Raw genomic sequence first — 17,836 nt, forward strand, 5'->3', positions numbered from 1 at the left:
GGCTAATTTAATCTATTCACAGTACACATCTGTAGGCACATCCAAATGGGCGAGAGAGCCCGATCCAGTAGATTGGTTGGATCTAGCGGAAGCCGCTGAAGCGACGTACGTCGGCTTTAGTTTCAATCCACCAACTTTAAACGCGACCGCCCTTGAGCACCTATATGTTTTTTTTGTGGCAAAAATAAATAAATAAATCATTTGGCCCTTGCAACCGTGGGATTCTTCGACGCCGCCTACTGCACCGTGCAACCCCGCGGTTTTCTAGGAATCACAATTCGTTGTCCCCAAAGCCCGGCCAGCCTCCGATGGGCGCAATGCGCCGACCTTTTCCCGGCCTCCCGCGACTCCCCGCTCTGGGATTCTGATATTTAATTTGCAACGGCTGCTCTCGGCGGAAGGGGGAAACGACCCGCCGGCGCCGAACCTAAGCGTGCTCCCTCAAAAGCATCGCAAGCTCAGTGGAGCCGAGGTCTCTGAAATTCAGGTCGGAGTTTTTGCGAGAACTACGTAGTAGGGTTCGGGAACGGGGTCCATCGTAACGCTGGCAAGACGAAAGTGCAAACGTAAACGAAGCGACGGTAGCGACCCCCGATAAACGCCTTCAACGTGTGGCGGCGGTATCTTTCATTTTGGCTGCTGCTAGACCGCACCGCTAGCTGCCAGAAATCACGGAGTCTGAGTTTACGTCAAGTTTCAGGTGACTCCGTCCTATGACGTCATAAGAGTTCTTCATGACGTCATAAGAGTTTTAGAGTTTGAATCAGACCGGCGGGGAAAACTTTTTCAACATCGAATTCAAATTTCTTTGAAATAAATGCATTAAAGATGCTCCTGGACAAGCGGCAACAAAACCATGAAATGCCGAACAAGGAGATTTTGCTGTCAAAAAAATTTGATAGTGTTCTCCTCAGTGTCACTTTAACGCGGAGATTCTTGCCTGATAAACACGAGTGCAGCCCGAAGGGCTAAAGGTGATTTGTGCCGCAAATAACTGGAGGTAGTATGTCCGGAATTTGCAGTGCGTTGCTTGCTGCTGACGTTCGCTGGCTAGAAATAAGAGTGGGCATGACATTCATCAAGGTTGTGAGCATAGCAATCGCAGATCTTTGCCACAGTCCGGATGGTGACTTTTGCACTCGGCAGTTTAGACGTTGGATATTGGGAATGCGGCAATGTCTCTGACCTAGTAAGCGTATAAGGCTTTGGTAGTGGTGGCCAAGTGATATCTGAGGCTGTAAGTAGATCAGGCGTCACCAGAGGCCGGGTCCACCTGATTTAGTGCGGTTAGTGGAGGAGATGCATTCGCTGTATAGGCGCTTCGGTGCTTCCGTTCCAAAGTGACTGTATTTTTGATAACCTTTGGCGGCACGAACGACGTCGTCTCACTTTTGCAGCGACATCTTTTTGCGTAGGGTAGTCTCGCACCGTTTTTTGAGTACCTCCTGTTAAGTCTTTAGACGGGGGCAGTCTTTCCAGGTAGAGTCGTGAGGGCCAATATAGATGGCGCTGTTCAAGGCAGTCGGGCGAAAAATGTCGCCACTGTGTGGCTCGGAGCTTCTCGGATGGGCGATGGTTTTGGTGCAGAAGCAGCTCGCGTGACCGAGTCTCATATTTTCCCTAAACAGTAGCGGCTTAGAGACTAAAGGTTTATCTTGGTGTTCAATGAGGCCAGCCTTCATATACGATAGCATGCAGTCACATTTGAAAGTCGGCTTGATGCAATTAGGCCTTCCGAGGCGCTAAACTTCGATTATTGAAAAGCTGTTGGTCGCAGGCTTTTTTAACTTGGGCAGATCGGCTTGACAGGCGGAGATGTTGACGTTGAAAATTGCGCCAGCAGTGCATTCGCTGTCTTAGAGGGTAATAAGGCGGACGTTGATATTGCAGAGTTTGGTAATGGCGCTCAAACTTTCTAGTCACTTCGCTCTATGACATCAATGGCAATGATGTTTTTATAAGGTACGAGGCTTCCGTTGCCTGTTCAGGAAGTACTGGTTGTCAACTGCTTGCTGTGGGAAAAACAATATTGTATATTCCCGCGCACTTCGCGCTGTTACAATCGTTGACAGGCGGCTTGATCAGGACGACTAGGCCTGTCTACGTATACTGCACTTGGCCTTCTTGCTATCGAGCGGTACCAACCCGCCGTAGATCGAGGAGTGATCACTTGGCGCCGAGTACACCTCAGTTTCCTGGCTGCTTGAGTCACTCAGACGAAAGCGGCATTTTCTGTCGGCGGTCGCTGACGACCAACCCTGTTCCAAAGAATGCCCAGCAGCTTCCAATTTCATCCAGTTCTTTGACTATTTTGTCACCGCTGTCAAAGTTCCTTTACTTGTAGCATGACATAAAAGTATCTCATCACAACAATAAAAAACGGCGCAGCCCAAGCGGCTGACAGATCCATCGTCAGAAGCCGTGGTCCTAAAGGTATAAGCTCATGTTTTCTAGAATCAACCTCTAGCAACTCATCTATTTCTTGGCATTAATAGAACGGAAGCCTTACTTGCCCTATTGAGCGAAAACCCGTATGCGTGTGTTTGTTAACACTCGATGGTACCCATAAAAGATAGCATCCTCATGCAATCTTGCCGTGTGGCGGTGAAATAATTTATTGGTCGCGCGAAGTTGCTCACGAAGAGCCACCAGGAGAGCAAACTGTCACACCGGTGGCAGCACCTGCCACCCAAGTGCATTGGAAGATAAATAATTATTCGCGCGAGGCTGCTCTGGAATAGCAACCTGAATCGCTCATGTCCTACCGGAAGCCGCACCTACCATCCAGGGCAGTGGCACACCGCTTAAACGCTCCAGCACTGCGCCAGGAGAGGTATGAGGACTCCCAGGGCTTTATAGATGTATAGCTAAGAATGACCTCATACATACGGTCGGCGCATCCGGAGGCCACCTGGTGCAGCAGCATATGGAGGAGGGGCGCGGCAAATCGGCGGCTTCCTTCAAGAAGTTAACGCGCAGTTCAGATATTGTGAGGCGGATCCGTGGCGGCGGTTATGTGTAGGCATAATAATAATAATAATTGGTTTTGGGGGAAAGAAAATGGCGCAGTATCTGTCTCATATATCGTTGGACACCTGAACCGCGCCGTAAGGGAAGGGATAAAGGAGGTAGTGAAAGAAAGGAAGAAGAGGTGCCGTAGTGGAGGGCTCCGGAATAATTTCGACCACCTGGGGATCTTTAACGTGCACTGACATCGCACAGCACACGGGCGCCTTAGCGTTTTTCGTCCATAAAAACGCAGCCGCCGCGGTCGGGTTCGAACCCGGGAACTCCGGATCAGTAGTCGAGCGCCCTAACCACTCAGCCACCGCGGTGGGGCATATGTGTAGGCATGCAGAAATAGAATTACCGCAGCGTGGTATCGGGTTTGATAACGCCGCAGCGCGAGACAATTGCGTTCACTAAGTAAGCTGGTGGGCTTGCACCTTCTCGCACGTAAGCAGGTATAAGTGTATCTGCCGACTTTTATTGAAGCATTGGCTTCACAGACGACCTTCTCGAGATGCATACTGAGCACCGTGTATGGTCCTATATATAAACAGGTAACAGTACAAGTGCCAGAAATATTCGGGCAATATTTATGGCCTGAGTTCCATGCGAATTATTCAAACGCATTTTTTCCACCCACCTCGCGAATCATCCGTTCGTAATATCTTGCTCTATTATAAAAAGCATGGCTGAAGAGATAATTACCGACTCCAAACTTCGTGACCATAAATTACTTACTCCATGAAATCGTTTTAACGCGAATCATCATCATCATCATCAGCCTTACTACACCCACTGCAGGGCAAAGGCCTCTCCCATGTCTCTCCAATTAACCTTATCCTTAACGCAAATAGCGTTAAGCAGCTTGAAGGCACGATACTGCCTTCAAGCTCTTCGGCATCACGAGCATTCGCGTTATTGGCCATGAGCGTAATTTGTTCTAGAAATCTCCAGAGAAGCAGCCTAGTAGGTTGGTACCCACCTAAGTCACGTGAACTTGTGGCGTCATCAAAACCTACCCACCCGATTGTGAGGAACCTGCGCACCATAACGAATGGCAGTTAAAACAATAATGCGTCACAAGACGCTGCTGGTTACAGGAACTTGGGTCGCACAAGCCCCACCAGTCGTATTACTTGTCAGCGCAGGGCGCATTGCTCAACTGCTTCAACACTGCACCATGAGTGGAATGAGGACTCCGATGCATGTTTAAATTTTAAGTAGGGAATTACGAATTTTGCATATATGCGCATTAACGCATTATCTATCGCGTTACATCCTTAAGCTGAGCTTAAGTGTCCCCTACGATGTTTTAACGTCTCGTTCTTGGGCTGCTCAAATTCGCTAGTGCAATTTGAGCTGCATAACTGTAATATCAGGTGTGCCATGAAGTTCTGTGCTTGGCCCTGTTCTTTCTTTCTTTATTAGATTTGCAAACCGTCTACATTAGCACAACGTGGAGCATGCGTTGGCGAATGGAAATATCCTAATTAGCAGTAGAGACGAAGCTAGCCATAGCAAAACATCAAAAGTAAGTGCTAATATAACAAGACGGCAAAGAAATACCGATATAGATAAAACAGTTAACATAACCTTGGGGTTAGAAAAAAACATCTCCTCACCCACCGAAAAATTAGGGCCGATAATGACGCATGATCCTTGACAAGCTGAGTGGTGAAGCTGAAGCCCATCCTGGTCTGTTCCAAGAGATTGACGCGCCATCCTCCTCCCGTCTTGCCTAGATTGTGTCCGGACGTCGCATTCTGGATCGACAATGTATAAAACATGACCATCACATTGAGGAAAAGATACGAGTGCTCGAACTATGGAGAAGCGCCCCCCGTATTCGACACCTTCCCACAAAAATGGAGAGAGAACAGAATGAACGGCGTCAGGCGTGCGCGAATCCGCTGCACCGCCATTATGGCTCCAAATGCAGGGTTGTTTAAGTAGACTGCGGGCCCACACCATTCCATTGGAGGATGGCGCCACGCCGCAGTTATTCACGAGGACAGACAGGTGGACGGCCTCACTTTTAAGGCCTCAAGCGCAACCCACGCGCAGGAGGTAGCTATTGCCCTGGCTGCCTACCACCGTTAATCTTAATTTATTTTATCCAACTCGCGAGGGGCCTCTCGGAATTATGAACTTGGTTGGATAACGCCTACCGCGCAAGGATACTTTGGAGAGCAGCTCGGGCTCAGGACCCCACGATCCGATTTATGACTTGGAATCCAGGCCACCAGGGCTTACCTGGGAACAGTGTAGCCAACTCGGCCACCCGCGCACTCACTAATAGGGTCCCCGACGTAGACCCTACCAATCTGTATCAGGACACCGGTGCTGTTTTAACCTTCAAAGATGTATCCGCTTATTACCGGGACTCGCACAGTCAGTACCCGGCTCCTCTCAAGGGGATAGGGAAAGCGGGCAAAAGAATTCTTCTTAGACTCTTTACTAACATTCTGCTGTGCCCAGCAATACTCAAACATTTCTCTGGCCCCTGCTCTTTCTGTGGGGAGGTAGCTGACGCCTTCCATGTGGTCTGGCCATGCCAGCAAAATCCTTCTCTTCCACCCCTAACCCATTCCCCTACCCGAGAGGACTGGGAGGCGGCCCTGCTCGGCTGCTTGGATCTAAAGGCCCATCAAACCCTGGTTCAGCGAGCTCGCGTGGCGATCCAGACAAATGAGGTCCCTCATTGAAGGACTCCACCTATAGCATTGCAAAGGGAGCGGCTCACTAGAGGCTGTTTCCCTGTCAACATCTGTATATATTGCAACGGATAATCTCCGAAAAGACGACGTGGAGGAAGTGTCCGGTGTGTGCGCTATCCGCTCGGTGTTCACTGTGATCTGTGCCCTCTGCTCTGGTCGTCCTTGTGGCTGCCTAAAATTTGGGCCAAGTAACAATGTTATAAATGGTTTTCTCCACCACCATCACACATTCGCTCAAATGCATGCTCTCTGCAGCGTTTTAATTGCAACATATCTGAGCTCTTTCAAAAAAACGTACTGATATTTATTGCACCTTTGTAAACAATGTGATGGAAAAACGGCACTATGAAAAACGTGACCTTCATACCAATAAAAACTTCCGCATTCGGAAAAAAGCTCTACTATCACACCCTACTATTCCACTCAGATATACCGACCGCAACTCACCGAAGGTCTCTACGCGAATATGACATATCCCATCAATTTCAATACTTCATTATCATTAGTGTTTAGTGTGTATGTGGCTATGGTTAGTGTGAAGGTGAAATATTCGTATTGCTCTGTAGCAGAAAATTGATGTATCAAGGTCTCCGTTAAGGCAGATTGTCAAGCATTGATGTTCTTTGGCTCATGTGGGGCTTCTGTAGACATCTGTTTTTAGTTGTTGTCTTTTGTCTTGAAAGCTGCTGCCACTGAATAGAATAATTGAGCTTTTTTTGAAGATACGGGGAATGTATTTTGGTTCGACGCTCGTTCCATTTCATAGTGACATTCTTTAAAGGTTTATTGACAGAAATATTGACCTTAGCTGCCATAAACGTTTTTCGAAACCGTTCTCAAATACTAAAGATTTGATCATCATTTCTCGGGGCTTAAACGCTAAAGAAATGACTGCTACATGCATTAAAATATTTAAACAGACAGATTTTGGCTCAGCTAAACTACTCAGGTTGTCAAAGATGAAATAACGTCAATTTCCAGACAAGACTCATTGTTAAAAAAAAACAGATCTCCGTAGCTAGATTTGTCGTCCGAGCACTGCGAAACAACTGCAAGACTTTCCGGCATAACATTACAAGTTTAACCAAAGTGGAATTTCTGTCGAGTGGTTGCAGACCGCGGTCTTAAAACTCTGAGCATTCCTGTAAACGAATCTGAGCAGGAAAGGAGGCTGAGTGGGGCGAAATATCTGTCGTACGAGGCGTGCGCAGTTTGCAGGAAAATTGCATTCTTAAAATTTGGAGCTAATGACGCGCGAAGCGGAACAGCCGAACGCCACAAAGCATCTCTTGTTCTCCGCCCTGAATGACTATCCCACGGTATAAAGAACGTAGCAGGGAGATATGAGACCAAGAATTGCCTCGAGTTGAACAGGGATGTTATTGATTGATACTGCGAGAAATTCTTAATAAGATTTTAAAGTCATCCCCTTTATCATCAACCTGACTGCGCCCACTGCAGGATAAAGGCCTCCCCATGTCTCTCCACCTAGTTTACCTATAAATCCTGTCCTTTGCCAGCTGAGCCCACCATATCTCCGCAAACTTCTTAATCTCATCCGCCCAGCTAATTTTCGCCGCCGCCTACTATGCTTGCCTGCTCTTTTAATTCACTCCTGTACTGTTATATACCAGCGGTTATTTTGCCTTCGCAATACATGCCCTGCTCAAGCCTGTTTTTTTTTATATTGAGATGCATATTGAGACCTTATACAAGTGAGGTTTCCTGGACGCACGCACTGTGTTTTGCCTCTGCGCAGGCCCTCAAGCGGCACGATGGTACAAAAAAATAGTGTCATAAAATATCCTATCATCGTCCACTATGTTGCAGAAGCTTCCCTGACGTAGTGTGCAAGAATAATTCTGCAAGACATTGCTCAGCTAAGTGGAAGACGCAGCCGGTACAGACAGCCAAGGCAGAAATTTTTTACAAAAGGAATCAAGGACTTAGTCGCCGCTGCTTTCTCACGCTTGTTATACACACACGGAATAAAGAAGCACTACGTGCAGGCTAGAAGGAATGCAAGGCGGAAATGTTTGTATTCGGCGTGCTAATTAACGCTAGCTCAAAAGACTGAATTTCTCGGCATTTCCGCAGTAGTTGGCGCTTTCTGGTTGAAGCGTCAGCACGCAAAAATGATTTTCAGGTAAAAAAAAACATCATGTAACTCTTGCTTCTTGATAAACTGCTCTACCGTTTTGTGATGGAGGGGTTGAAGTAAGGAACATAAAAAGAAAAGAGAACCATGTGCTCTATTACGTCGAGGGCTCCTAAATAAATTCCGCCATCTGCGGTTCTTCAACTTTACCTAAGGTATTGACAAACACAGGTCGGTTTCATATCCTTGTGCTGATCAGATACCTGTATCTAAATGAAAGGAGCCTGGAGATAAGTTTCTAGAAAAGTTTACAGTGTTTCCTACTTATTATTACGTTAGGACATCGTGTTAACATTACGTTCTCTTGAGTTTAATTGCTTCCCTTCGTTTCTTTTACTGCTTATAAATAAGGCAAAAAGAATTTTTTTTATTTGTTAATATCGTAACCATATTTCGGCCTCTATTTCCGTTCTCTTGCTAACTGAGATTTCACTTTCTTCATTTTACCAATCCTTACCGGGGAATGTAGCCTTCAATACACAGGGCGTTTAGTTACCGCAAACATATAGCATGAAAGTCTAGAATCTAGCAGAATAACAATGAGGTGAGTACAACTGCGAGGGACAACCAAACTCTGAATAGCTCCGGCGTGTTTGGTGTATGGCGGTTGTATCTTGCCAGCAATGACCTATGGGGTAGGTATTTGGAGTCAACAAAAAGTATGAACCTAAATTCCGCTGTACAGGAGTTGCATGTGACTGAAACTAACCTGCGGTGCAGACCTTTGGAGTCAATGCAGCGAACAAAACCTAACTATAGAGGTCGATAGTTGTGCCTGGCAAGAACTTAACTGTGGGACTGATATTTAGATTCAACTGAGAAGACTAGAATTTAAATGTACTGTATAACAGTTATAGTTGCCTGAACCAACCTGTGGAGCAGACGTTTGGAGTGAAACAAAGGAATCAGAACCGAATTGCACAGTGTAACAGTTATATTATTCTTAAATGGCCTATGAGGCAGATATTTAGAGTCAATAAAAAAGACCGAACCCGAATTGCAGAGTATATGACTTGTAAATGGCCATATCTAACATTTCAAGCAGATAATTGGAGCCATTAAAAAAGGACAAACACGGAAATTGTAGTTTAGAGTAGTTGTATCTGGCCAGTATGAACCAGCCGAGTAGGCACTTTAGTCTACAAAAAATGACCAAAACCTGATTGTGATATATTAACGCTGTATCTGGATAGAACTTACCTGTGGTGCAGATATTGTGTATCAGCGCGAAGAAGCAAAACTAAATTGTAGTCACCGGCATTGTACCTTGACAGAATTAACTTGTCGGCAGAAATATGAAGTAGCCAAAAAGAAAAAAACTTCATTGCAGTATACAACAGTTGCATCTGACCGCAACAAACATTTGGGACTGATATTTGATGCGAACGAAATGACAAGAATTTGAATGTAGTGTGTAGCCATTTTATACGGCCAGACGTAACGATGCAGTTGATATTCGGAGTCAAGTAAAAAAAAATATTCGGGGTTTAGCATCGCTGAGCACAAAATATTGTGCAAAAACAGTTTTTTGCAAATGAACAACTCCGCCACGTACCTGAAAGCGTGACTGGTGCGTCCATTGACCCAGGAAGCCAGTTAGGCGTGAATTCAACTTGATCACCGTCAGTGGTAAATTAATCAATTTACGCCGGTGGCCTATGCTGCAGTGCCGTGTTTCTGCAGCAATGTTGGCAATGCCAACGCACATTTTCTAGTGCTCTCTTTCGGCGACAATGCTGTCCGCGCCAACGCATGCAGCGCGCATTTCTCTCTGTCACTACCTCCACGTAGCTCAAAACTCAAATTTTAGCTTGATAGTAGCATTAGTTGATGATGAAGACGATGTGCAATGCCCAGTGCGAAAGGGTGGTGTAGTTATACACGAGGCTTGATCGGCTGCGGGGTTAGCATACTGCTCTTGTGCAGTGGCCAGCGAAGCTGATGTGCTCGGGCCGCGGCGGATTTGAATGCTGGTTGCAGCAAAATTTATTTTAATCTTTGAGGTTATTGATTTATTTTTTTCTTAAGGTCACCATTAAGGTCATGCTTCGCACAAACCAGTGAACCAGTTTGACCTTTCACGCTGAAAGGCAAAAACGTAATTGTGTGTAACGGTTCTATGCGGCTCGATAAGAGAGTGCATAAACCTGCGAGGCAGAGATTTGGGGCCAACGAAAAATACTCGACTTACTTGAGGGTGCCCCATTCAAGTTTCAAATGAAAACATGTGTAATTAGAAATGTTAATAGGAAGTGTTAGAAGAACCGAAGATAGGATGTTTTCTCATGGAACAAAAAGGACTATCAATATTTTAACCTGAAGCAGAAAATGGGCATGGTCAGTGCTAAAATTTAGGAGAAGTCAACAACGAGCATTGGTTAGGTTAACAGTTTTAATGTAATGCTTCAGGAAACCTTAAAGGCAGATGAATTTTATTTGAGCAGATCACACTTGCAGGTTTGACTACACAGTTTTGCAACATCTTGCGTGGGGAAGGCGGTTGCAAGATTTTTTATGCTCTCGTAAATGTAAACGAAAAGGCTTATAGTAATTGCCATTGCTCATTTGGGAGGCATCTAAAAGTCTCCATTGAATTTGTGCATAGTCTCAGCCGTGTATGTACTATACAGATGGTCAGTAATTTGTAAAATTTTTATTATTCTACATCTAATCGGTAATTTACTATTTTACAGCTTTTTATTAGGATGTCATGTGATAAATTGTTCAACGTATCATTCCGGATTAGTAGGCTTCCTTGCTGGGGTATATCCTTTCTTTTGTCAACGACAAATTTCGCCACTGCCGGTTTTATAGAAATTGCCATGTAATAGAACTGTTCCATAGAAAGAATAGATTCGTGTGGTAGATTCTATCAATGATGCACAAATATTCGTTAATACCAGCAGCGCAAAAGTCCAGGACTGTATCAACGTAAAAGAAAGAAAAGAAAAATAAGAATTTCTAGCAGAGCAAACGCATAAAAGAAAAAAAAACTTCATGGTATTTGTTCATATGTCCTCTTTTCAAGTTAACGATGTTGATAACTTACTTGCCAAGCGCTTTGCATTTAGCTTGCGGACATTGCCATTAGCATACTGATGGAAAAGGCCACATGATCTAAACGCTTTCCGAGCCATTTAAAAGGTTAAGGCTTGCATTGCTTGTATTCAGTTCATGTTCCCCCAGAAATGTCAATTCAACATACTTGACTGGTGGCTTTAGCAACATACTGCTTGACGACCTTCGTCTGCACGTCGCCGTTAAAAGTTCAAAGGACGCTTGAAATGCTATTCAAATACTATAAAATGCGCTATATAGCGAAACATTCGGCAAAGCACGACGGCGTAGCCACACGTTTGTCGACTGACTTCTGTGACCACACAGGTACGAATTTCCTTACTTTATTTGAAAATTCGCGCACGTAGACAAATGTTTGGCTTTAACACAATCATGTTCTTTAAATGCGACTTTCAAGATTGGTAGTTTTTAATACGAACGTCATGGATTGATTTCGGGTGGTGTTCCACACTGTCCCACAGCTGTTTTAGTGAGTGATGACGATAATGTTTACTCAGCCTGGGAGTGAATGAGTCAGTACCAAAGTTTCTCAGTGAAAATTTCATTCTGGTGTATGAATTCTAAATTTTTGTAAAACGTTTCTTGAAAAAAAAAATGTTTGGTATTTTTGTATACAAACGAATAAGATACAGTAACATGCGCTACTTAACAAGCAAGGTCTGCATGCATGACTTTCTCTAATCAGTATGGATTCGAGCCAGGCCAGTTTTTTCGCGACTGTAGTGATAACAGCACGCATAAAGCATGGCGGCAATAAGATCACAAGAAATTATCCTGAGGAACCGCTACTGCGTCATCATCTGTTTAGTGATAAGAAATCAGTGTTGTTCAGCTTCCAATCTGCGTAGCTATAACAAGCTATGCACTTATAAAAATATTTGTATCCCAAGAAACCTTTGAAAACACTTCAGGAGCATGCTACCTTTATAGCGAAGACCTCTATCAAGTTCAATAACATATTTGCAAAGAACATCTTAGCCATATGGGAGCATGTGTACTGTATGACGTCGGTACACGTTGCTTGTGAAATCAACCATGTTGGTCGATTACAATTGAAGGACATACAATACGACGTCCCTCATAGGGTGTACCTGTTTGTAACGATAAAACGGTATACCATACCACATCATTTCCGTTCTTATCGTGGCAAAAGTTATTCACTGCAACCTGCACTTAGAACTTGTAAAATTCCTTTCCGCAGTTCTTTCTTACAAATGTCGCTATCAGCAACGCAAGGCTAAGGTGCATAGATTCGTAATTCAATTCTGAAAAAAGAGCACACTTTTCTTTAGATCAATTTGTTAGGTAGTTTTTCCTGACCCAGTAAAACGACACCTAAAACTACACTAGATAACGACCTTTACCACAGTTTACGAGCAATTTTTTCCATGCACTCATCAATATATGTTTTAGACATTTTAGACATGAATATTTATGCGTCATCACCATGAATAAATTGCCATTATCAAGAAACACTGATGAGACAACTATAAGTAAAGTCGTATAACTTCCTTATATATATATACTTATGAAGGGAGCCAACTGTCACCGAAACCAAGGTGCATAGGGGAATGTTTATTTTACATTTTTTTATGTGTAGTCCTAATAAGTGGGTTAATAATACTTAGATTGATCTATCACTTAAAAAAGATTACTTATAAAACAGCAGAAAAAAAACATGCCGCCGGTGCGATCCGAACCCACGACCTCCGAATATCGCGTCCGGTGCTCCTAACACGTGAGCTATGGCGACGGCTGTCCAATCTGCTGCTCTCGTGGGTATTTATGTTTATTGGGTGTAAGCGAGCATTGAGAGCGTTCACCAGCGCCACCCTCGTCCATAGCGGCGGACATAGCACGTCCTGTGTTACCGCGAGTGCGACGAGTGTATATATATATATATATATATACGTATGATGGGAGGCAACAGTCACCGATATATATATACATATATATGGCGGTGGTTTAATCAAAGGAGCTGGGAGCACGGAGCCCGGCAGCACCAGCGCAAACAGTCCGACGGCAGCCTGGTCGTGCACAGACATACGTGCCGATAGCAATAGGGCAGAGGCGCTTCGCTACCTTCTTCGTCATGAGTCATCTGCTTTTCCTCTCTCTCTCTCTCTCTCTCTCTATATATATATATATATATATATATATATATATATATATATATATACAACCATGGCCATTATTGGCCATGAGCGTAATTTGTTCTAGAAATCTCCAGAGAAGCAGCCTAGTAGGTTGGTACCCACCTAAGTCACGTGAACTTGTGGCGTCATCAAAACCTACCCACCCGATTGTGAGGAACCTGCGCACCATAACGAATGGCAGTTAAAACAATAATGCGTCACAAGACGCTGCTGGTTACAGGAACTTGGGTCGCACAAGCCCCACCAGTCGTATTACTTGTCAGCGCAGGGCGCATTGCTCAACTGCTTCAACACTGCACCATGAGTGGAATGAGGACTCCGATGCATGTTTAAATTTTAAGTAGGGAATTACGAATTTTGCATATATGCGCATTAACGCATTATCTATCGCGTTACATCCTTAAGCTGAGCTTAAGTGTCCCCTACGATGTTTTAACGTCTCGTTCTTGGGCTGCTCAAATTCGCTAGTGCAATTTGAGCTGCATAACTGTAATATCAGGTGTGCCATGAAGTTCTGTGCTTGGCCCTGTTCTTTCTTTCTTTATTAGATTTGCAAACCGTCTACATTAGCACAACGTGGAGCATGCGTTGGCGAATGGAAATATCCTAATTAGCAGTAGAGACGAAGCTAGCCATAGCAAAACATCAAAAGTAAGTGCTAATATAACAAGACGGCAAAGAAATACCGATATAGATAAAACAGTTAACATAACCTTGGGGTTAGAAAAAAACATCTCCTCACCCACCGAAAAATTAGGGCCGATAATGACGCATGATCCTTGACAAGCTGAGTGGTGAAGCTGAAGCCCATCCTGGTCTGTTCCAAGAGATTGACGCGCCATCCTCCTCCCGTCTTGCCTAGATTGTGTCCGGACGTCGCATTCTGGATCGACAATGTATAAAACATGACCATCACATTGAGGAAAAGATACGAGTGCTCGAACTATGGAGAAGCGCCCCCCGTATTCGACACCTTCCCACAAAAATGGAGAGAGAACAGAATGAACGGCGTCAGGCGTGCGCGAATCCGCTGCACCGCCATTATGGCTCCAAATGCAGGGTTGTTTAAGTAGACTGCGGGCCCACACCATTCCATTGGAGGATGGCGCCACGCCGCAGTTATTCACGAGGACAGACAGGTGGACGGCCTCACTTTTAAGGCCTCAAGCGCAACCCACGCGCAGGAGGTAGCTATTGCCCTGGCTGCCTACCACCGTTAATCTTAATTTATTTTATCCAACTCGCGAGGGGCCTCTCGGAATTATGAACTTGGTTGGATAACGCCTACCGCGCAAGGATACTTTGGAGAGCAGCTCGGGCTCAGGACCCCACGATCCGATTTATGACTTGGAATCCAGGCCACCAGGGCTTACCTGGGAACAGTGTAGCCAACTCGGCCACCCGCGCACTCACTAATAGGGTCCCCGACGTAGACCCTACCAATCTGTATCAGGACACCGGTGCTGTTTTAACCTTCAAAGATGTATCCGCTTATTACCGGGACTCGCACAGTCAGTACCCGGCTCCTCTCAAGGGGATAGGGAAAGCGGGCAAAAGAATTCTTCTTAGACTCTTTACTAACATTCTGCTGTGCCCAGCAATACTCAAACATTTCTCTGGCCCCTGCTCTTTCTGTGGGGAGGTAGCTGACGCCTTCCATGTGGTCTGGCCATGCCAGCAAAATCCTTCTCTTCCACCCCTAACCCATTCCCCTACCCGAGAGGACTGGGAGGCGGCCCTGCTCGGCTGCTTGGATCTAAAGGCCCATCAAACCCTGGTTCAGCGAGCTCGCGTGGCGATCCAGACAAATGAGGTCCCTCATTGAAGGACTCCACCTATAGCATTGCAAAGGGAGCGGCTCACTAGAGGCTGTTTCCCTGTCAACATCTGTATATATTGCAACGGATAATCTCCGAAAAGACGACGTGGAGGAAGTGTCCGGTGTGTGCGCTATCCGCTCGGTGTTCACTGTGATCTGTGCCCTCTGCTCTGGTCGTCCTTGTGGCTGCCTAAAATTTGGGCCAAGTAACAATGTTATAAATGGTTTTCTCCACCACCATCACACATTCGCTCAAATGCATGCTCTCTGCAGCGTTTTAATTGCAACATATCTGAGCTCTTTCAAAAAAACGTACTGATATTTATTGCACCTTTGTAAACAATGTGATGGAAAAACGGCACTATGAAAAACGTGACCTTCATACCAATAAAAACTTCCGCATTCGGAAAAAAGCTCTACTATCACACCCTACTATTCCACTCAGATATACCGACCGCAACTCACCGAAGGTCTCTACGCGAATATGACATATCCCATCAATTTCAATACTTCATTATCATTAGTGTTTAGTGTGTATGTGGCTATGGTTAGTGTGAAGGTGAAATATTCGTATTGCTCTGTAGCAGAAAATTGATGTATCAAGGTCTCCGTTAAGGCAGATTGTCAAGCATTGATGTTCTTTGGCTCATGTGGGGCTTCTGTAGACATCTGTTTTTAGTTGTTGTCTTTTGTCTTGAAAGCTGCTGCCACTGAATAGAATAATTGAGCTTTTTTTGAAGATACGGGGAATGTATTTTGGTTCGACGCTCGTTCCATTTCATAGTGACATTCTTTAAAGGTTTATTGACAGAAATATTGACCTTAGCTGCCATAAACGTTTTTCGAAACCGTTCTCAAATACTAAAGATTTGATCATCATTTCTCGGGGCTTAAACGCTAAAGAAATGACTGCTACATGCATTAAAATATTTAAACAGACAGATTTTGGCTCAGCTAAACTACTCAGGTTGTCAAAGATGAAATAACGTCAATTTCCAGACAAGACTCATTGTTAAAAAAAAACAGATCTCCGTAGCTAGATTTGTCGTCCGAGCACTGCGAAACAACTGCAAGACTTTCCGGCATAACATTACAAGTTTAACCAAAGTGGAATTTCTGTCGAGTGGTTGCAGACCGCGGTCTTAAAACTCTGAGCATTCCTGTAAACGAATCTGAGCAGGAAAGGAGGCTGAGTGGGGCGAAATATCTGTCGTACGAGGCGTGCGCAGTTTGCAGGAAAATTGCATTCTTAAAATTTGGAGCTAATGACGCGCGAAGCGGAACAGCCGAACGCCACAAAGCATCTCTTGTTCTCCGCCCTGAATGACTATCCCACGGTATAAAGAACGTAGCAGGGAGATATGAGACCAAGAATTGCCTCGAGTTGAACAGGGATGTTATTGATTGATACTGCGAGAAATTCTTAATAAGATTTTAAAGTCATCCCCTTTATCATCAACCTGACTGCGCCCACTGCAGGATAAAGGCCTCCCCATGTCTCTCCACCTAGTTTACCTATAAATCCTGTCCTTTGCCAGCTGAGCCCACCATATCTCCGCAAACTTCTTAATCTCATCCGCCCAGCTAATTTTCGCCGCCGCCTACTATGCTTGCCTGCTCTTTTAATTCACTCCTGTACTGTTATATACCAGCGGTTATTTTGCCTTCGCAATACATGCCCTGCTCAAGCCTGTTTTTTTTTATATTGAGATGCATATTGAGACCTTATACAAGTGAGGTTTCCTGGACGCACGCACTGTGTTTTGCCTCTGCGCAGGCCCTCAAGCGGCACGATGGTACAAAAAAATAGTGTCATAAAATATCCTATCATCGTCCACTATGTTGCAGAAGCTTCCCTGACGTAGTGTGCAAGAATAATTCTGCAAGACATTGCTCAGCTAAGTGGAAGACGCAGCCGGTACAGACAGCCAAGGCAGAAATTTTTTACAAAAGGAATCAAGGACTTAGTCGCCGCTGCTTTCTCACGCTTGTTATACACACACGGAATAAAGAAGCACTACGTGCAGGCTAGAAGGAATGCAAGGCGGAAATGTTTGTATTCGGCGTGCTAATTAACGCTAGCTCAAAAGACTGAATTTCTCGGCATTTCCGCAGTAGTTGGCGCTTTCTGGTTGAAGCGTCAGCACGCAAAAATGATTTTCAGGTAAAAAAAAAACATCATGTAACTCTTGCTTCTTGATAAACTGCTCTACCGTTTTGTGATGGAGGGGTTGAAGTAAGGAACATAAAAAGAAAAGAGAACCATGTGCTCTATTACGTCGAGGGCTCCTAAATAAATTCCGCCATCTGCGGTTCTTCAACTTTACCTAAGGTATTGACAAACACAGGTCGGTTTCATATCCTTGTGCTGATCAGATACCTGTATCTAAATGAAAGGAGCCTGGAGATAAGTTTCTAGAAAAGTTTACAGTGTTTCCTACTTATTATTACGTTAGGACATCGTGTTAACATTACGTTCTCTTGAGTTTAATTGCTTCCCTTCGTTTCTTTTACTGCTTATAAATAAGGCAAAAAGAATTTTTTTTATTTGTTAATATCGTAACCATATTTCGGCCTCTATTTCCGTTCTCTTGCTAACTGAGATTTCACTTTCTTCATTTTACCAATCCTTACCGGGGAATGTAGCCTTCAATACACAGGGCGTTTAGTTACCGCAAACATATAGCATGAAAGTCTAGAATCTAGCAGAATAACAATGAGGTGAGTACAACTGCGAGGGACAACCAAACTCTGAATAGCTCCGGCGTGTTTGGTGTATGGCGGTTGTATCTTGCCAGCAATGACCTATGGGGTAGGTATTTGGAGTCAACAAAAAGTATGAACCTAAATTCCGCTGTACAGGAGTTGCATGTGACTGAAACTAACCTGCGGTGCAGAC

Source organism: Amblyomma americanum, unplaced genomic scaffold (assembly GCF_052857255.1).
Source record: "Amblyomma americanum isolate KBUSLIRL-KWMA unplaced genomic scaffold, ASM5285725v1 scaffold_427, whole genome shotgun sequence".
Lineage (NCBI taxonomy): Eukaryota > Metazoa > Arthropoda > Arachnida > Ixodida > Ixodidae > Amblyomma > Amblyomma americanum.